Here is a 26830-nt window from a genome sequence, read left to right as displayed (position 1 = left end):
TGTTCTAACCCTTCCACCTTGCAACTTCAACTTTACTTTTCCCCGACCAGTGATTCTAGCCTTCCTATCATCTCCTAAGAAGACATCACCACCATCATATTTCTCATACTCGCAGAACCACTCTCTATGGGGAGTGAAGTGAAAGGATGCACCTGAGTCAATCAACCATGCCTCATGATCTACATGTGTACTTGAAGAATCCAAGTACACATCCCCACCTTCATCTGATGTGGTTTTCGCCTCTGCAGAAGGAGCATCATCAGATCCCTTTCCTTTATCACGAGCTTTAGATTTACAATCCCTTCTGAAGTGCCCTTCCTTTCCGCATTTCCAGCACACCACCTTTGTAGGTTTTCCTGGAGATTTAGATCTCCCTCTAGATTTAGATCTCCCACTCGATGAATTATTTTTGTTTCTGCTCTGGGACTGTCCTCGTACAGACAAGGCATCACCATTCTGGTTGTCCATATTTTTCCGTCTCATCTCCTCCGTCAGCAAGGCTGAGACTATTTCATCAAACTGCAAAGCAGTTGCATTGCTACCTATTGCAATAACCAGACTACCCCACGAATCTGGTAGAGAACACAACAGACTGATGCACTTATCTTCATCTGAAATTTTAATATCAACAGATAATAACTGACTTACCACAGTATTAAACGCATTCAGATGCTCTGTCACCGAGTCTCCATCTTTCATCCTCAGGTTATACAGCTTTTTCCGCAGGAATAGTTTATTCATCAGAGACTTAGATTGGTACAAAGTCCCTAACTTGACCCACAAATCCTTTGCCGTAGCTTCCCCTGATACATTCAGCAATACTGAATCCGAGACACACAATCGTATTGTGCTCTTTGCCTTCCGATCCAACTTCTTCCATTCTTCATCGGTCACTCCCAATGGTTTAGTACCCGGATCTACCATGATCCACTGATATTCATCCACCAACAGATCCTCCATCTTGAGTTTCCACAACTCAAAATTCTGACTATTGAACTTCTCAATCTCTATCTTTCCACTTCTCACCATCTTCTTTCACCACTAGAATCGATCTCGCAGATCTCCCACTGAACAGGGTCTACCACAGGCCCAAGCGAAACCCCTCAGCAACAAAGGTGTCCCCTTGAAGCCAAAACAGCTCTGATACCAAATGTAGGTTTTAACCTTGTACAGAAATTACCTGCATACGAATTCTTAAACAAAGAAAATAAACAATGCGAGAGCATAACCCATAAAACACATATGCACAGAGATTTTCCCTGGATCCCAAAACCAGGACTACCAGCTTGATTTTTCATTATGTTCCTTTCAATATTACAATACATATTTATACATGCCGAAGCATCCAATACCATGTACCGAAAACCATCACGTTCAATACCATGGACCGAAAACCATCGCATCCAAAAAAACATGTGCGAAAATCATGCACAAAACCATAGGTGGGTCCGCCCAACCTAACATATGGTCCAAAAACAAAATTTTCCGGGGTGCTGCCTCGGACCCCATAAAGTGGGGTTACGGGTGCACTTCAAACCCCCTATTAACTACGTGGAAAGAATATAACACAACCCAACAATATCCTCAAAGCATGTCATGATGAACCATGAGGCGGACACTTTGCTGACAAAAGGACAACCTATAAAATCCTCTCTTTACGATATTATTGGCCATCCCTCTTCAAAGATGCAAAACAATATGTCAAAAGGTGTGACAGCTGCCAAAGAGTAGGGAAACCTACCCTTTCAAATGAAATGCCATTGCAGCCACATGTACTTATCGAACCCTTTGAAAAATGGGCTTTAGATTTCATTGGACCTATTAAGCCACCATTTAAACAAAGAAAGTATATATTGGTATGTACTGATTATGTCACTAAATGGGTAGAAGCAAAAGCATTATTTTCTGCTACTGAGCATGCAATGGTTAGTTTTCTTTATGAGGATATTTTTACTCGCTTTGGTGTTCCAAGAGAAATTTTGACAGATCAGGGAGGTCAATTCACATCCAACCTGGTGGAGAAGTTGATGGAAGAATACAAAGTCAAGCACAAAAAATATACTCCTTACCATCCGCAAGAAAATGGTCAAGTGGAGTCTACAAACAAAGTTATTGAAGGCATCATCACCAAGACTGTTCATCTACACATAAGAGATTGGGAAAAAAGGCTTCCTGAAGCCTTGTGGGCCTACAGAACTACATGGATAAATACAACAGGACATTCTCCCTATGAACTTGTTTATGGGAAAGAATTCCTGCTCCCCATTGAGTTCCAAGTCAAAACTTTCAAGATGACAGTTTAGTTGAGAATGGATCTATCAGAAGCCCAAAAGAATAGAATGGAACAGTTGAATGAGCTAGATGAGATCAAACAAGAAGCAATCCTAAGAATTGATCTAGTTCAATATCAAAGAGCTAAGTGGCATGACAAATACATCAAGGAGAAAAAGTTTCAAGAAGGAGATTGGGCATTGCTATTTGATTCCAAGTTTAAAGATTTTAAAGGAAAATTTTAGACTCATTGGCTTGGGCCATATGAGATTGACAAAATCTTTAGCAATGGAGCGGTAAGAATCAAAACCATTGATGAACATCAAAGTCCTCTTATTGTGAATGGACACAGATTAAAGATCTATCATAAGCCACTCTCAAAAGAGGAATTTGTCAAAATCTTTCAAGATAGTTCTACAATAAGGCTGGTGAAGAAGAATCCTTCTTCTCCACCAGCCTAGCCTTTGTTCTTTCCTGTTTTTATAAAAAAAAAAATGTGTGTATAAGCCTGAAAACCAATCATTGATTGGCAGTCTTATACAAAAAATATAGGGTGAAAATTGGGAACTCCTGAAACCCTATATTTTCCAAAAAAAATCTTTTCTCATTGTATTCATAGTTTCATGACATTTCACTTCACTTCATTTCACTCCACTTCATTTCATTTCATTCCGCCAATAAAAACCATCTCATGACCAGTTTTCATTCACTCAGTCATCATTTATCCATCTCCATTTAGTAATAAGATCACTGTGTCACTTTCCGCAGCTGAACCCAATTTCCGCAGCCAAAAGCTAATTCCGCAACCATCACTCTATTATTCAACACTGACAGTTAGATGTTAGTTAAATGATAATGAAAAAAAAAATGCAGGTATGGCAAAGGAAGATATTCTGAAGATATAAAGCACCTAGAAGCATCATCAGGAAGCAGCCAATCAAAGGTCAGTTGACGAAAGTGGTAAGTTCCAAGGTATGAGCAAAGTTCATTTCAAATAGCATTTTAAAACACATTTTACATAGTTATGAAACCACCGGCTCCATTATATGTAATGATTCGCCTTGATAGCTTCCATAACCACTCCATGGCCTTTACATAATTCCACCACAAACCTTGCATTAATTTTTAACGGCCTTATGATCCATCTCCAAACTTAACTCGTGTTCAATCATACTTTGACACTCCATCTGTTAAACCGGGTAATTATGAGGACGTGATCGATTTGGTCACGGCTCTTTCCTACCACACAAATTCCGCAGCCATTTTGTGAGCATGCTAACATCTATTCCGCAGCCGTCTAGTTCAAAACTTTGTCGGGCTCACTCTATTTCCATACTGCTCCATCGAAGTTGCATTTATATTTCTAGTCTGCTCACATAAGCCTTCGTTATGTGAACTCATTCTTACCTTCATTCTGCGAACTCATTCTCCCTACCTATTCTATGTTCCTCCATTTATGACTACTGGTTTTGCTCCACAGTCCTTCTACACCCTCCGCAAACACAACTGTCTCAACCCCGTCAGTCTATCACTCACGCAGACATATTTTAAAGCAGGGGAAGGAATGGGTCCTCTGTTAAGAGCAGAGCCGGAAGGGCCCAAATTTATGGAAGGGTATCCGCAATTGAAAAGAATGCTAAGGAAGGCACGGTGGCTACAATTTATTCAGAAATTTAGAGGCTACAACAAAGAAGTTACAAAGACTTTTGCGAGGTCTTTTGATGGCATGGAAGCTGAGGTTGGAGACCCTAAATTCTCAGTCACAGAGGCATCCATAGCAGCCGCAACGGAACTCCCACAGGAGGGAGAACGGTGGTTCAAAAATAAAAGCTTTGATGAGAGAGCATGGAGGGTTATCCTACGCAATCCAGGTATGGATATAACCATTTTCAAACGTGGAATCCATGTCTCTGCTTTAGAAGAAAAGTGGGCTAGTATATTATTGATAATCCATAAATTCATTACATGTGAGAGACGATTTGGGTCAATGTATATGTACCACACCCGGTTGCTGATGAATTTTCTAGAAAATAAAACTATTAATTTGCCCTACTTTTTGTTAAATAGCCTAAAAAAATGTCTGTCACCATCCAAAAGAATCTGGGGGACGTAGAACCCGACCTGTACCATCACAACCTTGTGAAAATTTTGATTAAAAAACAATTGAAGGAAAATAAGGACACCTGGGAGCAGTTTTTGGTTAGAAATTTCTTTCAAGATCCACATGAAACACCTGGAAGTAGCTCATCAAGGAAAAGCAGAAGAAAGAAAACAAGTGTTAGAATTTAGGACACTCCTACTAACATAGTTAAAGAAACTAGCAGGGAAGAAAATTTGTCTGAAAGTAGGAAGGAAAGAACTGAGGGTTAGAAGCCAAGAAAATCAAAAGGGAAAAGAAATATTGAGGTTGTCTATCAAACCCCAGAACCTTCCTCAAAAGAAGACCACCAAATATTGTTTGAAAGACTAGTTTACTTCAGGAATAGTCAGCTGCAGCAAAGAGAAAAGGGAAAGAAAAATAGAGTGTCGAGAAAGAAGACATTAGTTCACAAAATTTAAGGAGGAGCTCCAAACTTAAAGGAAAATTAAGGAAAGTACAAACAAAAGGGCCTCACTATATTGATTTAGGAGGGGAAACACTAGAAAAACCTTCAGCAATCCCTCCTAGCCGTGGCCCACACCATACTCTTATTCCTCAGCCAGATTTTGAAAATAGTCCTTCTCGGCCAGACTTTGAGATCAGTCCTTCTCAACCAAATTCTGGGGACAGCCTAAGAAATACTACACCTGAGATAGATCCAATCCAGCAATAAATGTATGATTATATTGAGACGTTGGAGAAAACTGCCACAGACCAAGGCACTTCATCTCCCCAGCCTAATACAGCCCAAGAAGCTCAAATCCAATCACTAAAACAGGAAGTTTTTGAGCTAGAGGTCCTAAATAGACACATCAAAAGAGAAAATGAAACATTGAAAGAAAAGGGCGGGTTAGATAAGATTATTCATGACAACACCATGTTGCATCTTGGGCTATGGAAGAAGAAAAATAGAAAATTAAAGAAAAATAACAGGAGGTTGAGAAGGGCTCTCATCAACCTCAAATTCAAGTGCCTAATGAAGAAGCCAAGGATGACAGTGGTCCCAAGAAAGAAGAAAAGAAGGCTGGATGTGTTGGCAGAGGTCCCAGAACACATGAACTAAAAGGAGGAGGGTCAAATTTTTGGTTGCATGGGGACATGCAACACCTTCACAGTGGGGGTATGTTGAGTCCTGAAACTACATATCTCCTACACACTTTCCTAGACTTTTTCCCCTCACTTGGACCTCATAAGCTATCAAAATCATTGCATATTGATTTTAAAAGAGAATTTAAGTGGTTTTCTAACTATGTTTTTGTGTTTGCTATTTGAACTAGATTTTGCTCATTAGCTGCGGAATCCAGTCACTTTCCGCAGCTGATTCGACTTTCCGCAATTATTTTTGTTAAACTCTAGGTTGCAGGTGTTATCAGGAAAAACAAGCCACATGGGCAAGTTAGAAATAACCTGGACATGGATCAGGTCCTATTGGTTCAGCTGGATTCATCAAGGAAAGTCGTGGTCAACGGTGGTCAAGCGGTGGTCAAACAGAGGAGTCCTACAGCAACAGGACTCTGTTTTCAAACACGTGAAGGATTCGTGGTCGTTCCTAGATCCCTGGGGTCATGTTGACAGCTGTAGACTGCCCCATGATGCGAATCCAACAACCACTTTTGATAGATTGAATAATCTCGGCAACCATTATGCTAAATTCATGGATGTTGTCTTTTACGTGTCCTTTGTTGACGTAGTTTCATAGGAAAACAGTTATGAAGATTTTGTTATAAATAACGCGTTTCCAAATGCATAGAGTTAGTCTGTTGTTGATGTAATTTTGTTGTTAAGTCTACTGTGTCATGACACTAATCCCACTGTGGTAACGATAGGATTCTTCCTTTGTTTTGAATTATAAAGAGACTCTATTTTTATATGACTGCGTGAGCATAATTTTGGATTGATAGCCTGTTGACCAAGTCAGTGCAGAGGGCCCCTTCACACTGAGGTTTAGTTTTCCTTATTTCTATAAAGTTTTATGCATATTTTCTTTATTTCCATTGCACATATTTCATAGTTATCCGCCTGTGTATATTTTATTTTCTATGGTATTAACATCTCATTCCTGTACATGATTTTTCAAGTTCTGTATATTGTTGTTAACACTGATCAGTGTGTGTGTGTTTCAGGATAGGGTAGGCCCGGGCATTTTCATACAATTTTCACAATAATTAGTGACATGGAATTAGCCTCTTTGCTAACTTTGCTTTTCTTAGTTTTTTTATTCCATTCTTGTTTTGCCGATTTCAGTATTATTCACTTACTTTGTTAGTTAGTTTAGATTTCAACTTGCTCATATCATTGACATTATCTCCTAAAGCCATAGCTTAGACTACCTGGCGAGGTATCGGACTATGAATTATGTGATTCGATTTTAGTTTTACTTTTCTGCAATTAGACATCAACTTGCTCATATCATTGACGTTATCTCTGAAAGCCATAGCTTAGACTACCTGGCGAGGTATCAGACTATGAATGATGTGATTTGATTTTAGTTTTACTTTTCTACAATTAGACATCAACTTGCTCATATCATTGACGTTATCTCCGAAAGCCATAGCTTAGACTACCTGGCGAGGTATCGGACTATGAATGATGTGAATTGATTTTACTTTTACTAGATCGCAATTTTTTATTTGTTTGAGTGTAGTAGCTTAATTCATTTTTCTGTATTTATACAGCAGCAGAGATAATGGTTTCATGATCAGTAGTTCATTATTTGCTTGATTTGAATAGCAGCACATTTTTATTCTTGTTCAAGTATTAATTTCACCACTAGTATGTTCTAAGACCCTCTGAAGTGTTAAGTTCTGGAAATCATTATAGAAGACATAATTGCCTTAAAATCTATATCCATACTTGCCTTCTAGAGTATTCTTAAAACTCAAGGATAGGATTTCTATTCATCTTAGGAGATAAACGAAGATAAAAACCCCCAAAACATAATAAAAATTGAAAACGACAAAAAGGTAAGAAAGGGGTTGTCTTGCACATATAGTGCGACACACTTCATCAGTCTACGACTCCCAAATTGATAATTAATGTAGCAATTTAGGACACACTAAATTTACTAAACAATTTCCTCCTCACTTCCATGGCTAATATGCATCGGTTGATCACTGTATTCAAATTGCTAAAAGTGAACTTCCTCCTTCCACAAACTAGCTGTTAATTTGTCTACAAGACTAGCTTCTATTTGGAGAACATAATCATCATCATACTGATCAAACTTAGGGAAATCATCAGTATAAAACACATCATCAAGCATACATGTTAGGTCAACAACTCTCTCTTCTCCAAGATGATCTATAAAACAATCACTATCAGATCTATGACAACTGGGATAAGAAAGAAAATGTTTTGGATCAGCCACTTGTTCTTCTTCAATCAACGAGCCATGATCTTGAACATCATACTCATTCCTTGTGGTGATATTTGCATCATCTCTTCTACTGCACTTACCAAAATTTCAAGCTTTACCTCTAAAGATGTCGATTCCTCTGGATCTATGTTCTTCCTCTCTTCTTCCTTCAACTTTGCCCTTCTGATCAGCAAATTATCCTCTACATCTACTGCACTATTCTGCATCTCTTCAAGTGTTGCAAGGTTCATTTCCCTCAACTGAAACTCCATTTCCAGATCAAAGGCTTCCAGGTAGTGCAAGAGGGAGGATCCAGGAGGAGGTCTTATAGTAATAGGCATCGAACAATAAACTTGGTTAAATCTGGCAGAAAATTGTTGTACTATCTCCCCTAGCAGTCTTTTCAACTGGTTATATTCTTCTAGAATCAAGAAAGGGTTTTGTCTAACCACCCACCTGTCAAGGAAAACTTTGACGAACTGCTGGAAATTTGAGATGCTTGCATCAGGCAGGGTTTTGAACCAACTCTTGACTTTGCTTGCAAAGAAAGTTCAAAAAACCTAACACTGACATCTTCTTCATCAACTTCAAAAAGGTCAAGAAAAGACTCAGAATTCAGTACATGTCTCTCAGCAATGACGTTGTCACATTCGCCATTAAATCTTGGTAGATATAGGTAATGATTTTTAGGTAAAGCATGGGATATAGGAGGTAGAATCAGAGGCTTAGGTAAATCATGGGATATAGGAGGTAGAATCAGAGGCTTGTATCTATCTAGAATTTTACAAGGTATATAATATGTACAAAAGGTGTAAAATCAGTCTTGGTCTCTTTAGGCTCATCAGTTTGAAGACAGTCATCATAAGATTCGAAAGAACGGTCTTGATCAAGATCAAAGGCATGCGAATATTTGGTACTCACAATCTTCAAAGGGAAAGAATCAAATGTAGGTCTAGGATCTTTTCTCAAATACAATACACTTCGTAAAGCCTTCTTGACATTCTCTGGAAATGAGAAGAAACAATTTATAACAAAGAACATAATGTCTTGGACGAAATTCCAACTTGAATACCTGATCTTTCCATATAGTCCTTTCATGTTTCTGCTGGTCAGGTTCATCCTCTAGTGGAGTCTTTGGATTTGATCTCGAAACTGATTTAGAGTCGCCAGGTGAATGATTTCAGCCTTCTGGTGTTTGATCATTGTCCATCATCAACAATCAGATCTAAACTTGATACATTTTGCTGAGGAACATAAAACTACGTTCCCCAGTATGGTCGCCACTATGTTAGAGCCTAGATTGACCTTAGGCTGAAGGGAGGCAATTCTAGGGTAACCACAAACCACGCTTAACCTGGTAGCTAGCCCTACCAGGTCGAGAGAGGGCTCTCTCCTTGTTAATCTCAGTTGAGATGACTGAATTAAATATGGATTTTAGGCTAGGTATAGTAGCTCTAGGGTTTTTGGTTGATTTTGAAGGTTTTGTTGCTAGATCAAATGGAGCAGGCAACTTTGGGTCCGGGAAATCAAGTCAGGAATGCAGGGTGTTCTATGGGGTGAGGTAGGTAGGTGTTTAAGCACTTAAAATTGAGTGAGATGGTAGGTCTAAGACTAGTGAGGAGCTAAGGAGGGCATGCAAAGATCATGAGTACTCTTGAAACAGTAGAAAACATCAAAAACTAAATGGATTCCCAAGGCAGAGCACTATAACCAATGTATTCTACCTATTTATCTTGATTTCATTTAGTTGAGAAGAATGAAATAGATTTTGGCACATATAACACATGAGAAAAACTAATAACAGAAGGAGAAATAATGAAAAAACACATTACCACAAGAATCCCACAAAAATAGCTGCAAATTTTGGTTTATTTTCTTGCCAAACTGCTGTAGAGATGTAAAATGTAGCTCAGAGCATCCACAAGAGTCCAACCTTTGCTAATGACTGAAAAATACATAATATAAACATAAAACCACCTATGCTAGCCATCAAAGTTCGAATCCATGAGAAGAGGGGTGGTTTCAACCATTTCTAAACTAAGAACAGGAATATAGGCAGTGGAACAGCTTGCCTCTAAAACCATAGAAACTGATTCATTCACCCCCAAACCACCTCAAAATGATGAATATACCCTCTAGAGTCATTTTACAATTAAATTTACATAGAATAACATCATTTACATTCATAAATTCATCCAAAATGAGAGTAAAAGTCAACTTGTAGAAAAATTAGGCAAAATTTTGATTTTTGAGCAAAACTGGCAAAATTCATCCTATGCGCAGCGCCACTGATCCTATGCGCAATGCCTTTTCAAACCAAGTTTTTTAGGCCTTACCTTTGACCAAATTGAGCCCAATATAGCTTGTTGGAAAGTTCTTCCTGTCTATTTTCTAGAACAACTTGAATTTTTTCATTTGGAGGTCATTTTCCCCCTCAAATGTGGAATCTCTGAAGGTCGCTTCCTGTGTGTCCAAAAAGTGGCAGAAAGGGCTTTTTTGATGGTTTTTTTACCTTTAGTTGACCTAGATTTGCTCCAAATTTTCTGAAACTTTCTGGGTTTGCTTATTTTTTAATGCTAAATTTAAATATGCAAGCCATTCTTCCAAAAATTTCTCCAGTCAAAAGCGCAGCGTCGGTGGTGCTGCACACCTATTGCAATTTCCTGTGTTGAAAATTTCTATGCGCATAGCCACTAATTCTATTCGCAACGCCACTTTTATACCGATTTTTGGAGGCATTCCTGGTGTCCAAATTGGGTTTAGGATAGCTAGTTGGAAAGCTTGTCAAGTCTACTTTCCATAACATCTTGAATTTTTCAATTTGGAGTTCATTTGCCCTGTCAAAAGTTAAATCTCCCAAGACTGGTAAAAATGTGCAAAATGAGGCTGCCTAAATGCATAATGTTGTTGCAATCAAATTTTGAAGGTCTTTCTCAACTCCAAATTGAGCTCATGATAGTTCATTGGAAATATCTTTGTGTCTAGCTATCATTTGACTCATCAAACAAGTCATTTGGCCAACCAGGCTAGGAGAAATCTTGATTTTACCAAGGTCACTCCAAAGGTGCAGCAACCCTCCTAAGGCAACTGTATTTTTGACATTTCTCTAAAACCATGACACCTGTGTAAAAAGTGAAGGAGGTTTTTATTCCTTGGCCTATTATGGACAAAAAACTCTCTCACATTTGTCAAATTCATCTTATATTTCTCAGAAAAATCATTTGAGTAAAACCTATCCTGATGTGTGGAACAGGGGATTTGTAGAAATGAAGGGAAATGAAGGGGATAAGGGGCTGCTAAATTCTTGAGAATATTTTTGAAAATAGGGAGGGATGTTAGGAAGGAAGAGAAAGTGGAATTTCAAATATTAAGTGAGGGGAAGGGGTCCAAAAGGGAAAAACACAGGCCTAGCCTAGAAATTTGTCAAATTGTAGCAAGAAGCTAGGGTTTGTGGGAAAATGATGAATTTGAAGGATATCAGTGATGGGAAGTGCTTAAGAAGGTACATTAAGTATATGGGAAGGTGTATGAGCATCAGGATACAAGTTTTTTTGATGATTTGACCATCCAAGAGAAATTACCTTTAAAACCCTAGGAGAGGGAATGATCCTTACCCAAGTACAACTGAAGCACGAACAAGGTGTAAAATGACCCATTGGAACCTGAAATGATGATGACAATGCTTTGAATGATGGTACACTCAGCTAAATGGTGACATGGGCCGACACTTGGAAAATTTTTGAAGGAGTGAAAACAAATCCTAGACCTAATACCTAGTGACCAAATTTTACTTGAAGACTCACTGAAATGACAAAATTTGACTTTGGAACCCTAAGACCACTTTGTAAGAGCATGTTTGATCGTTGGTGGAAGGCTTCAAAGACTGGAACTAATAGAACCCTAAGGTGGAATTACTATTTAATTAGTTGAGTTGGATGGCATCTGGAAGCCCTAGATGAGATTTTATTGATGTGTTCTATGCGATCCCTTCATGTTTGAAATATGGCACGGGGGTGAATGGTTGAAGAGAGATTTGGCTCAACCATTCTACATTCGGGTGGAATGTATAAGTCCCATCCCAAGTTTGGATTTTGCATCATTAATGAAAGTTTATTTCTCCTTGTATTTCTATGAGAATTTTGATGGATTATATGTGGTCTATATGATTGCACTTTCATGAGTATTTCTGTTGCTACTATGTTGGTTATGTATGTGTTTTATGACAGCAACCATGTGTGGCTCTCTTCATGTTTTTAATTATGTTTAAATGATCAATGTATCTATGACCTAATGGATGGAATGGTAGTTGATGAGTTGAGGCATCAATGGTTCTTACCGATTCTCAGCTAATTATGAGACCCCTATGCTCAGAACTGTGAATTACACCTGTAGATTACACATTTGCAATATGCTTGATGAAATGCCTATCATGAATAGTAGGGGTCCAGCCAAGGTATTGAACAAGTATTTTCTTTAGTGTTGTCATTTCCATGTTACTTTACTAATTTGAAGAGATGGATCATTTATGGTCAGTGACTTGGGCTCTGAGCCTAAAAAGTGGCTTAAATCCCGAGGTCGCTAACATAGCACTGACAATTCTAGTCCACAGTCACTGGCAAGCAAGCCTGTGAGAGTGAATTTAGGTTTATGGTCGTTCCCTTGCCCATAGCATGAGAGAGACTATGGCCCAAGAGACCTAAAACAATAGTGGGACCCAGGGACAAGCTGCCTGAGTTATTGACTTGTCCTCTGAGGGTTCTATTAATGATATTGGATGTTTATATGTTTTGTTTCCATTAGTTCCACTTATAAAACTTAAGAGCTTGAATCATATCATAGTTTCTCCTCATCTCATGTTTACCCCAGCTGGACAGTTTCTTGGGTAGATGTGGGAGGAGGGTGTTACATGTATGGACAAAATTGTGACACTCCTATTAGTTGGGATGACCCAGTGAATAGAGTGGTTCCTTTGTTAGACATATTGAAGGAAATGGAGCAAGAAGTTCTCAATATTAGGTAGAAATTGAAGGTATCCCAGGATAGGAAAAAACAGTATGTAGATTAGTAGAGAATGAATAAATAATTCCAAGTAGGATTGCATGTATACCTATCCATCAAACCAAGGAAGAGCTCACTAAAAGTTGGGTCTTTTGCTAATTTTGCACCAAAATTTTGTTGACCATTTCAAATTTTGGAAAGTTTGGTACCAGTGGTTTATAGATTGGCCTTATCACCCATAGTGAGAGCACAAGATGTATTTCACATTTCTTTACTTAAAAAGTATGTACATGAGACTAATCATGTAATTTATTGGTTTTTATATAGGTGGAGTATAAGGGATAATTCCAACGACAAACAGTTTTCATCCTAGAAGAGACAAACCACGCCCTAGAATCGAGTAATAGAGCAGGGAAAGTTGCAATGGAAGCATTTTGGACCTGATGAAGAAACCTAGGATATGGAATAAGAAATAATGGTATTATACCCATTTTTGTTTAAGGATTAAGTGGATATAAAGGTCATGATTATAAATCTCATTTTTTTCTTTTTCTTTCTAGTTACAAAAACATCAAGGGAAGTGTTCCTTAAAGGGGAGTGCGATTTGTAACAACCCCACATTTATACCCTTGTTTTTGTATATGTGATCATAACCATAAAGGCCAATGTCCAAGCCACGGTTGGTTGGGACAAACCCTATAAATAATTTAAGTATTAAATTTTATTCTTGAAAATAATTAAAATATGAAATGTTGGCCTAAAGGGAGGGACACATAGATCCAATTCTAAGGACGATATAGAAGTGGGAGACTGGGTATCTAGTGGCATAACATATCAAACCACCACATAAAATATGGAAGATATGTGATTATATGAAGTAAATTTCCCACATTTTTTTTTACAACATGAGGGAAGGGAAGTGGGGGAAGTCTCACAGGATACAAAGGGACTCGAGGAAAAACAAGAGGTGAGAAGGAAAAGCTAGTGAAAAGGAGGGTGACGGTAGAGAGACTATTCTTGGATGCTAGACATGGAGTGTTGGATTAATGTTGGAGTTGAAACTAAGTTTTTTAATCTAAAATTGGGGCATTTTCCCTTGTATTTATGTGTTGAGGTTGTTGGACTATGTGTGTCCAAACATAACTAGCCAGTGGGAGGTTTAGTGGATAATTGAACCACTTAATGTTTATTGAGTAAACTAATAAAACCACTGAGTGATTTTTTATAATAAACCACTTAGTTCCTTCTAAATGGGTTGATAAACCACTTGGGTGTCCGTTGTAAGGCTAATAGACCACTTGATAGGGTAAGTTGAGCCATTGTGGTGCTTGCTAGAAGAGTTGATAAACCACTTGCAGTGCTTGCCTTGAAAACATAGTTTATAAACCACCTATATATCAATTTAGTCTCTTGTAACAAATAAATACCCTACCTAGACCTTGGGTGAATCCCTGTGATTGATATCAAAGAGTAAGAGAGTTATTATGGTGCTTATTTCCAAAGAGATGTTGATAAACCACATGGAAAATATACTCCTTCTCCTAAGAATTTGACCAAGCCTTGGGGTGAATTATCCCTTGAGAAATAATCCCATCAAACTCTGGATCCAGCTTGGGGGTGGTCAACTACAAGAGAGATTGTGGTGTATCTAGCCTATTGTTGGGTGGAGAGTTGAATTCTGTCCTTTAATTGTCATCCATATTGATATATTCAAATAAGTATAATGTTGTACATATTTGGATTGAAGGTTGTGATAGCCTTGTTTTGTGAATGAATGCTACAATGATTATGCATATTTATGTGTGGATGCTTGAAAGTTGTTATTACATTCACTACTAGCTATCTTGAATATTGTGGGTTCACTAACTGGTAGCACCATGAAGCTGCTACCTTGTTCATGTTTTACAAGTCATTTATATTCTTGGATCTTAATGTCTACATGGATGTAATTGCAAGTTATCGTCTTGGGAAAAAGTGTATAAGCTATAAATCTCTGCAAATTTCTTTGTTACCACATTTGAATCACAACTCTAGTTAATTTCTTGGAATACACTAAGTTAATACATGCATGTCAACCTATTCAAGATCTAGTTGCAGATCTGTGTGAATAGATTGTTGACTTGTGATACTTGCAAGAGGTCAAGGATTGGATTCATACAACACTTCTCAGGAAAAATTGGAATCCAGACTAATGGATCCATGCCTTAAGAAATTCTTGAAATTTCCATACTCCCTTGTTTCTTCATGTGCTAGGGTAATTTGTGGTTCAAGGCTAGCCAAGAAAAGTTGTTTTTGCATGCCTTGAATTTCATCTGGATAAAATATCCTCCTTCATTGTCGTCACATCCAACATAGAGATCTAGGGTGGGATTAATTCTACCCCTTAAGCTGTAAGGTCGGATATGCCATAGGTTGGAACTCCCTTTCAAAGCACATCTAACATCCAAAAATCTAGTGGTCAAGAGGGGCCATATGTAACACAGTGGGCCTCGCATCAAATTGGCTGATGAAAACTTGAATAAACTAAGAGGGGGGGTGAATTAGTTTATGACATTCATGGACATTAAAAATTATTTTATTTTAACTAATTAACTAAAAAATTACATGAGCAGCTTAACACATAGTGAAAAACAGATTTAATATGTGAACAAGTTACAGGTAATAAGTAAACCATAACATCACATCAGCACATAAAAGCAAGCACATATGGACACCAAATATAAGTGGAAACCCATAAAGGGATAAAATCGCAATTTTTTATTGTTGTGATGCAAAGGTAAGCTCCTACTCCCTTATTACATCTTATTTTTTGTATGCTCCAACCTACAAGAGGTTTCTACCTCAATTTTGTATGCAAACTATAACTTACAAGGAAGCTCCAAAACCCATATATTTTACAAGCTACAAGCCATAGGAGGCTCCTACCTTAATAAGCTCCAACCTATTATTTGTCAAGTTGAAAGTTGAAAGGGACTACAATCCCCTGATACAAACAAGAAACAACAATGTGTTGGTTGCCTAGTCTATAAATCTACATACCTCCATCTATGTTCCTACTTCTTCTCCTCAAATCTTCTTAACATCTGCTCTATATGTGCTAGGTGATAAACAACTCAAATCAGCTCACATACTCTCTAACTCTCTAACCCTTCCATTCTCCAACCTTACATGAATTTCTAAATGAACATTAATGGTTGTTAGTATTCCTCATACTCGAATTTGAAATGAAAAAAACTTGTCTTTTTGCATTCCAAAGGTGTCTCTTCAATTCCAAAATTGTTTAAACTCTTGAATATTAAAATACATAAAAGTAATTTCATCATATCCAAATGGCATGCATTCATATTCTTCGTGTCAATAAAATAAATAAATAGCATGCATTAATATAGCCTTGCATTCATATTCAAATAACCTTGCACCACAATATTCTTCATGCCTTTACCTTTGCCTTTGCCTTTGCCTTCTCATCATATGCATACATGTTGACAATTAGCCATTGCTCCATGTGCACGTAATTTTCCTCACTAATCGGCATCAATCAATATAGGTAAACACAAGCAACCTTTAACCAACACCCTTTGCAGTATGAAAAACATATAAAAGCAAGTTTTGACAATATGTTCTCCAACAATACCTTGTCGCTCCTATTGTTCCTTTGCTTCTCCTTTGCCATGAAATATTTTGCTACTCCTTTGTCATCACATATTTGTTTTTTTATGCCATCACACCTTTGCTACTTTTTTTCCTTTTTGTTTCTCCTTTTCCATAAATGAAAAAAATGTCATAATTGGGCACATATGACAGGTGAATCTAACGATACGGGTATCCAGTTTTAGACATTGGAAACATGTAGGTGCATGATCAGATGATTGTTGGGTGGGATTACTCGTGAGGGTAGAGGGAATCTGAGGATTTGACCCTCCAATTTTGATGAGGGTCATAGAGAAGGTTTTATGGGTGGACATGGACATAAACTGGATTAACGGAAAGTTTTCGCATAATATTATGGAGTGGGGTCCTAGTGGACCCCGCTCTAAGCTAACATGGTAGTGCTATGCGGGGCACCAAGTGGACATCATGTGGTAGGCAGTGGTCCTTGCACCAGACTCACTTTGTATCTCACTCAAACCCATTGATCTTTCAATTTAAGGGACCGAATGAGCCACAGGCCAGATATAACGGAAAGGTAACAAGTTTCACCATGATAGTGGGTCTCGTGCTATTTTGACATGGTTGTACCACGAGGGCCTAGTAAGGACCACGTATATGCCATGTGGACATCCATTGCTAATGTGGCCTAATATCATTGGCCATACTTCGAATCGGCATAACTCTCAGTCCAAGAGTCAGATTGAGATAAAATGTATATATCATGAAATCTCTCAGGCACTTTGAACGCAATGGTGGTGTTCATTGTGAAATTTGAAGACCTTGAGAAAAGGAAGTTTTTGTAACCCCTTCTCCATAACATACCTTGGGTATTGATTTATATTAACAAGTAACACCTCCCACAACCCGAGAAAGTACAAGGGGGTGGGAGGGAGTGTCACATTACCCTTCCTAATGTCATGTCTGGATCCACACCATTGACATGTGGTAGACACATGATGGTCCTTTCTCAACGTGTCCCCACCATATAAATGTATTTCATGTAACACATGACCATCTTTTCCTATGTGTCACCACTATGTAAGGCCATGTCCTCTACTTGACACACCAATCTACCAACTCACATCCAAATTTGGGATTTTCATGAATCCCCTTTATAAATATTTCTATTTATTTGATCTTTAAGGTTTTTGACCTATTTGAACTCATTCAAACACTACAAATCTTTGGATACAATTGGATATGGACTTAGTGCTTGGACAACGTAGTCAATCCTCCATATATATGAAAATTCTTAAAAGTCCATTTAAATGAAATGTTAAGCCTCTAAACTCTCGAATTTTCCGTTATCCCTACCATGTAGGCACCACCTCAATTTCCATGTCAATTACTTAGTACTCAATGTTGTTTTAAAATGCCATGTCAACATGCCAAATCATTTGATCATGTCCCTCATGCCACATCACTTGTCCACATGGATGTTATGTAACCTCCATATGATTTATCTAGATGGAATTTGGATCTGTATTTTAAATAAAAGGATGTCATTTAAGCTTTTTTGAATTTAAGAATCCATTGTAAACATGATGGCATAGTTCCTTTAGCTCAAAGTTTTGTCGTATTCAAGTTCCTCCATTTGAGATCTAGGTTTTGCGCTAAAATCCCTTTATAAAAAAAAAATTCAAATGTTTGAATATTTGGACTTTTGGATCTTTAGATATCCATATCTTTGGATATCTATAATATCCCCACTTCCCTGTTATCACGATTATCAATTATCCATATGTATGTATATTCAAAGCAACTTGTACCTCCACTAGCACTTCGACAAGGAAAATTCCCAAATACATGGTTATCTAGTTTTCGAAATAATATGGACATTCACTCTCACAGGACGTCTACCCCAAGTTAGCCACTTTCTTGCTAGCCCTTGGTCACAACAGCCCCGCTAGTCCATGTGACTAGGGGCTAGGGCTTAGAACTTCAATTCCCTAAATTCCAAGGGTTACAAGCTTCTGATAGATTTTTTTAGCATGCTCCAAGGATTAAATTATGATCCCAATAGGGAAAAAAATTACCCATAAGAGATTCTAAGATAAAAAAATATTTAGTAACAACAATATTACCAACTTAAGGAGAACTGTAACCTCAAAACGAGAAATCTATCCCAAAAACCCCCTATTTTTACACAAAAAAACATGAAAAAACAATTTGAAATCAAAAAGTAGTGATGCTACATTACCCTTTTTTTAGGGTTAAAATTCCTAACTTTTTTTAGCTATGTCATTAAAAACCAAAATCATGATCGTAGAAAACATTAAAATTCCTACAATTTTCAACCATGGTCTAAAATATCAATTAGCATGACTCTGAAAAACCTTAAAATTATGACATTTTTCAACCATGGAATTAAAACCAAATATCATGAGTACAAAAAATCTTAAATTTTCAATCTTTTTTAACCATTGCATTATAAGCCAAATATTATGATTGAAAAAAAAATTAACACCTAAATCAAATAATAATTCTACCAAGACCAATTTTTTTAAAGGTTAAAATTATAGCTCTTTTGACATCTTAACCTAAGATGACTTGTTTTCAATGAGGTACTAAAACTATAATATTTTTACCTATCATTTATAAAATCACCATTAGGGTACACAAAATCATGAAAAACATCCTTAAAAAAATTATCTAGCACAAATTTATTTATTTTTAATTAAAAATATGAAAATTTTAATTTTTTTTTGTTTCTAAAACAATTAAACAATTTTTAAAAATGCATTTTACAAAAAAAAATCAATAAAAAATTGATTAAAACAAAAGTTTAAGATAATTTTAAAAACAAATTTAAAAAAAAAATAATAATAATAATAAAATATGAATGGAATTAAAATATATATATATATATATATATATATATATATATATATATATATATATATATATATATATATATATAGATATATATATATATATATATATATATATATATATATATATATATAGATATAGATATATATATATGAATGGAATTAAAATATATATATATATATATATGAATGGAATTTAAAAAAAAAATGTTTAAAAAATTAATAATAATTATCAAAATTTATATAAAAAATAATCATAAAACAAATAAAGTTTTAAATATGTATATACTCAAAAAAAAGGACATCTCAAGGGGAATCGGTATATAAGTTGAACTTGTATCCTCTTGTAAAATCCAATGATGATGTTTAAGAACCAATATGGATTCCTACTAAGGATAAAACAAATTACTTTGATCAATTATCCACACAAATTCTTAGCATAGATCATGCACTAAATTTCAAAGAACCAACATATGATGAAATAATTTCTATGGTCATGATATGAATCAAAGTTTACCCTCGTTGTCACGCTCTTAAATTCTATATCTCTGCTAAGGTAAATATACTTAGGGTTCAACAACCTCCCTGCATTGAAGGCCACCAACTTGGGTGGCCAGACCTCTCTACCTCCTCCAAAACTAGCAAAAGCTTCCTTTCACGCCTTTATCTCCAATGGGTCGTGATTTCAAAATTTGAAACCTTCCCACTTTGTAAAAAATATTGAGGAAATTTCGGAGGTCAACATTAACGCATCTCAATCCAAATTGTGTGCCCTTTAGGTTGCAAAGAGTGGGTTGGTCGGTCAATTTCTTTGGATTTGGCCTTCCCCCTGCTCTTTGAGGCAGTGGGTCCAAAAATCATGGTAATCGTTGATCAAGGTATAAGTAACATCATCATTTTTAGAAGAGAGTTTTATAGCTTCTTCTTTCAGCGTAATTAAATCAAGATTTGATATTCTATAGTGGCCCTTACTTAATGAGTTCTCAAGGTATCTATTTGGATCGGTGGAGCCCTAATTTTAACCCGGAGTGTGATGTAACTTATAATGTGTCAATTTAGGTTAAACTCTCATTTAATCCTTTACACTATTAGAATAAGGTTTCCTACAGAAGCATCTGAAATGCATTGGGTGAATACATAGGTCGATTCGAGCCATAAAAGGGTTTGTTCTCTTGTGCTCAGATTTGTGTGGAAGTGGACTTGGATAAAGGTCTTCCATCCTGTTGGGAACAGGATCCCTCAAGGACAGTTTTAGGGCTAAAAGCCCATGTTTGGGTCGAATTTTGTATTAAACTTGTAAAGACTATGCATCTTGTGGTCACGAAATCCGAAGGTGTCATGAGTCATAAAGGGTTGTCTGCCCTTATTTTTGTAAAGTAAAGTCAGTTGTAAAATATCTACCCATGGTCCGCAGACCATGGGATTTTATAAAAAGAGCTAGGTAAGCTCTAAGTAGTTCAATAGTCGCTAAGCTAGTCATAGACCTGGAGTAAGAAGTCTAAGTTTCGGGTTATAGTGTAGATAGAGGCTCTGCAGCTTAGTGCGCAGAGGCCTAGGGTGGAAGTCTGCAGCTGAGTGTGTAGACCCTTATAGCTATGTGCGTAGGGAGGATAGAGTCTATAATCATATAAAGTTATCAATAAAGAGAAGCATTCTACGAATTATGTGTCCTTATTTCCTATTAATGCATATTGACATGTTATGTATTAATTTCATTTATAATGCTTATATGATGCGCGAATGTATGTAATTACGTTGGTTAAGTGAACGCAAGTAAGAACATCTATTTACGCGGTGCTAACTGTGATTATCTAATAATATAAGTAAGACACTTAAACTAGCTTGGGAATCTGCACAGTACGTTGCTCTAGTAGCGCGAAAGTACCTAAGTTGCAGGTTAGGGCTACGCAAAGATCAATCGTACCTTTTCACGGAGGTAATGAAGGGTGGGGTAAAGGGCTAGCCTGGCAAGCCCTAGAACTAACTGACCTACGTGAAAACAGGGATAGAAGGTATAAATCGACATCACAACCATCTCAAGGTGCAAAAATTTGGTTCTAGCATCCCCCCATACTGCTTTGGGTGAGACTTCGGTCCGCGCTCCGTGGGTTGATGCCGAAAGGGCTAGTAGTGTAGGGATTTGTTTGGCTAACTAACAGTGAACCTGGGTCAGGCCCCCCTCAAGCCAACAAATGGTTCCGTTGTTGGGGCCAGAATTTTCATAAGAGATGTGTGATGTCGTATCACTAGAATCCAACTAAAAAAGAGATCGGAGACTGGTTGGATAGGAAGATCCATGAATTTGTGACACAGGAGAACAGAAGTCTGCGACTAACAAAGGAACAGTGGTTGGACATGTACCTATATATAGAGATCCATGAGATCTTTTTATGTTCCTTTCCCGTTGAGCTATACGAGTGGATCGCGAAGCTAGAAGATAGCCAAGGAGGGTGGAAACTTGACAGTCTTATTGTTTGGACCCCAGAGTTAGTACAGAGATTGGAATAATTTGAGGATAAGATCACTCGTGCTGTCAATCATTGGCTTGATCGCATCATAGGAGGATTTGTAACTAAATTCGCGGTCGACACCTTAGTCAGCTACAGCGAGGCGGAGCGACGCTTTTTCAAAGGTCCACGAGGTAAGTACTTGAAATCTTTGAATACCTAGATTAAAATGTTATTATGTGAAAAACGGGTTATGCAGTTACCTTAATGTTTGGGGCTACACGAAGTGGAAAAACTTATAGGAACAAAGGAAGAAAGGGTCCTGAATATAGTTTGTTGATTTCACCTCCACGAGGTGACGAAGAGGGAATAGCACAATTTTCTCTGTGAAGTGCTATTTAGTTAATAAGACAAGGATTCCCGTAACTTCCACCTCCACTCACATCGCCTCCAACGTCACCACCGTCATGAGAAATTTCAACTATCCCACCTCCACCTCCACTGCAGTTCAGTATGGCAAATTCAGTAAAGTTTCCTTTGTTCAAAGGATTGGGAAATGAGGACCCGGACCAGTTATGGTTCTTCGTGAAAGCTATATGGGAAGCTCAGGACGTTATAGATGATCACATGAAGAAGGCAACGCTGGTTAAAGCTATGCAGGATCGCATGCTAACCTGGTATATCAAGTACTCTAATGATAACCCAAATGTTGGAGTGGCAGACATCCAGACAGCACTAAAAAAATAATTCAATAGGCCTAAATCTGAGGCACAGTCGATTGTGGGGTTTAAGGAAATCGTGATGCAACCAAGCGAGATCCCTTGGGAACTAGATCAGAGGTTGAAGTGTAAAATCCGTGAAGCTAACATGAACTTAACGAACAGACAGCATCACGAGTGGTTTGTGGCTTCGCTCCTGCCACACCTAAGGGTTGCGTTGTCACAACAAAAGATAACGACTCAGGCAGAGGCCTTGGAGATCACAATGAGACTGCATGAAACATCGATGCAAGATCCAAATTTGGGGGTTCAACAGATCCATGCGCAATTGAAAAATATTTTCCTTGAGATGTAAAGTTTTAAGCAGGACATAACATTTCGATCAGAGGTGCACAAAGAGGTATGGTGCCTGAAATGCAAGGGTTATGGCATGACAAAGACCATTTCTCGGTCTTTGCGAACTACCTGGCAGGAGGAGGACCAATGCCTTTGACGCCGGAAGCTCAAGCGGGACCAAGCGTGGGACCTGCATTGTAGTGCGCTATATGTTAGGTAGTAGGAAAACATGCCACAGATAGCTGTCATTTGCTGCAAAAGATTGTACAGACACTGCAACAATTTTTCTGCAACTTCTATAGGTCAGTAGGGCATGATGAGTGTAATTGCAAAAGCTATGAACTAATGATGGATAGAAATCCTGCTTATAGGGTTCAGGCAAAAACGCGGCCACCTGACCAGAGTACGGGGATGGCGTGGACAGGCTTTCAGGGGCACAGATGAGGCCAAGATAGAGGAGGACCTGGAAAAGGTCGGGGACAGCTGATCTACTACAATTGTGGAGGACCAAGACACTATGCCCGCAATTGCACTAACGCAATGCATCCGTCGTGCAAGTATTGCACTTTGTTTTATTATGAAACAGAAGACTATCATACGTTGATAGTAAGGATACGGGACAAAGGGGCGCTACTACCTCAGCTAACTCAGAACCTGCAAATGATGAGGTCTGAGCTGCGCGAAGAGGATCCGAACGTGAATATAGTGCTCCGAAGTGGAATCACAATAGGAGATGACAAGGGGAAATAGCCTGAAGACAGCACATGGGTCCTTAAAGCTCCAACGAAGGAGGCTGAGTTTGATTTGGATCACGCACGCAAAACATTCAAGGAAGCAAAGAAGAGATTTGTTGAGGCCTCCACCTCAGGAGATGGACCCTTCTATGCTTACAACCTTCCTGGAGACCTGCATGAAGTTATTGCGTGATAGTAAGGCTATGAGGGGGGTACAGGAGCTTATAAACAAATGCACTGGAAACACTCCGGGTGAACCACGCGTAGTACTAAAGATTGGTAAGCATAAAACAAGGACGGGACGGGAGATGAGACTGACCGCACAGATAGGAGAGTGTAAAATGGATCAAGTTATTTTGGACCTGGGGTCAGATACGAACATCCTATCGAAACAGGCTTGGGAGTAGATGGGGAGACTCGCGCTGCAATGGTCTCTGATTCAACTAAGGATGGAAAATCAGCAGAAGATCATCCCCATGGGGCCGCTGCAAGGGGTAACTGTAGATATTGAAGGTGCGAGCGCACTGCCTGACTTTGAAGTAATAGAAATCATGGATGATAACAACCCCTACCCTACGCTCCTTATAATTGATTGGGCTACTGATATGAACAAGGTAATCAACCTAAAGAAGCAGAAGATGATCTTTGAGAAGAAATCACTCCACATAATAGTACCCCTAGATCCTGCTGAAGGATCGCGCTATACTGAACCAGTCCGCGATTATGAGAGCGATGACGATATGGATTGTATCTATAATAGCGCGAGACCAAGATTGGGTGAATTGAACGGTGGATGGACGAATTACATGGGATTGCAAGATTTCATGCACCTCGAACTCTGATGAAGAATTAGAGCACTAGCAGAATCAGTTACATGAAGTAACTACACTGAGTTGTAACATGATGACCCGGTTGTTGCACTGTATGTCGTCAGAGGTAAGAAATCTGCCCACTTATGATGGCATGAATTATGTAGATATCTTTTTGGATGCATTTGAGAGGGAGGTACCAGAAAAGCAGTGCTTCCAGGAATTGGACCGGGCACTGCGCACTACGCCCACAATATGGTGGGGTACACACAAGGGAAGCTTTGATGATTGGCACGAATGTAGGAGGATGATGAGAACACGCTTTGGGAAGATGAAGGTGTGAATAACAGACAAGTATGATGGGCAGGATGATCCGCATGCACACTTGGCCAAATGGGCTCAAGCTTAAGGAGAGAAGCCCCAACCTGAATGGGTGCACTTGTTTTCTCACACCCTAGATGTTGTCCCAATGAACTGGTATGTATAAATAGAGCTCCACCATTGTACAGGTGAATGGGATATTATGCGTGAAGGATTCATAATGACATTAATCTTTGAAGATGGGTTTGACTGTATCGACGAAGCGCTACAAGAAGTAAAAGCAGCAATCTTTAGGATACAGCAAGATCCTTTGAACGTGATTTAGCCTGATTGGGCTACTCAGCTGAGTCACGTGTTGGAATGCTATAATGTAATAGATGAAGAAGAAGATGAGGATCCGCAAAAGGTTAACATCCCTGAAACAAAAGGTCACTGCGAGGTTGAAGGACCACGGGTTGATAATCCTGATATAGCCGCACCACTGAAAATAAAATGGGTAAATATTGGTACAGAGGCAGAGCCCAAATTCACGAATATTGGAGATTATTAGGACGATGTGATGGTAGATAAGGTCATTGAATTTCTCTACGAATACCAGGATTTATTCCCTACCAAGTTTACGGATCTAAAAGGGATAATCGAGGACCTAGGTGTTATTAAGATCGCGTTGAAGCCCAACGTGAAGTCGGTTAAGCAAAGACCTTACCATCTCAAATTGAAGTATAAGGAGAAGGTCAACTTAGAGCTAGACAAGATGCTCGTGGCAGGCATCATTGAACCTGTGGAAGAATCTAACTAGGTAAGCCCAATGGTGGTACAGGAGAAGAAGCAGAAGGATGAAATAAGGATATGTGTGGATCTTGGAAAGCTGAATGACACTTGCGTACATGATACTTTCCCGACTCCATTCACTGGTTAAGTGTTGGACAATGTAGGTGGCCAGGAAGCATATTCCTTCACTGATGGGTTCTCGGGGTACCACCAGCTCAAAATCGCGCCGGAGGATAGGAAAAAGACAACCTTCGCAACTGAGTGGGGGTGTTTCCAATACAATGTAATGTCGTTTGGGTTGAAGAATGCACCTGCGATTTTCTCACGCGTAGTCCTTGTTGTGTTCAAGGAATTTATTCATAAGTTCCTAGAAGTATGATTTGGTGAGTGGACTATGTTTGGACTGGTAAAACGCCATGTCACCAGTTTACGCCTAATGTTGAATACTTATCGAAGATACTAGATTGTGCTCAATCTGAAGGAGTGTCTATTTTGTGTTCCTTTTGGGACCCTGCTGGGTCATGTGGTTTGCAGGCAGGGACTGATGACAGATCATGTGAACATTGCGGTGATACTAATTTTGGAAGTGCCAAGGAGTGTGAAATAGTTGCATGCTATCCCAGGACACACATGTTATTACTGAAAGTTCATCAAAGGTTATGCCCAAATCACCGCGCCTATGGAGAAGTTGTTAAATAAGGATGTCACATTGTGTTGGAACGAGGACTAAGAAGAGCTTGGATGTAGTGAAAGAAAATATGGTTATCGTGCCGATTCTAGTCTTCCCGGATTGGAAGAAGGAATTTCATGTACATGTCAATGCGTCATGTATAATGCGGGGAACAGTACTAACACAGGCTGGTGGAGGAGACTTGGACCATCCTATCGTGTTTGCAGTCAAAAGGTTATCCAAGGCGGAGAAGAAATATTCCACCACCAAGCGTGAAGGGTTAGCTATGTTATATGCGCTCTAGAAGTTTAGACACTACTTGCTGGGAGGACATTTTAAGATGTATACAAACCACTCCGTGCTGAAGTACCTAGTTAATAAGCTTGTGTTGGGGGGGAGAATCTGCAGGTGGTCTTTATTGTTCCAGGAATATGATTTTGAAGTTATTGTGAAGCCTGGACAACTGAATGTGGGACCAGACCATCTGTCGCACATCGAAACAGGGGAAGAGCCCACTAATTTGGAGGAGGGATTGCCTGACGTGCAGCTATTTGCAGTGTGCATCGTGGATGGTCATTTTGAGGATATAATACACTTCCTGATGATAGGAACTACCCTGGAGGGATACACCATCTAGCAAAAGAAGGAGTTAGTGGTGTGTGCGGCAGATTTTTCTGTCATTGTTGGGAATCTATACAAAATGGGGTCTGATGAGATATTGCGACGATATGTACCCGAGTTTGAAAGAAGAAACATCCTTGCGGACATTCATGGGCG

This window comes from Pinus tabuliformis, chromosome 2_1 (assembly GCF_031772625.1).
Source record: "Pinus tabuliformis cultivar Carrire ecotype Pingquan chromosome 2_1, CPIR1, whole genome shotgun sequence".
In the NCBI taxonomy this organism is placed as follows: domain Eukaryota; kingdom Viridiplantae; phylum Streptophyta; class Pinopsida; order Pinales; family Pinaceae; genus Pinus; species Pinus tabuliformis.
This window is presented reverse-complemented; position numbering follows the sequence as displayed.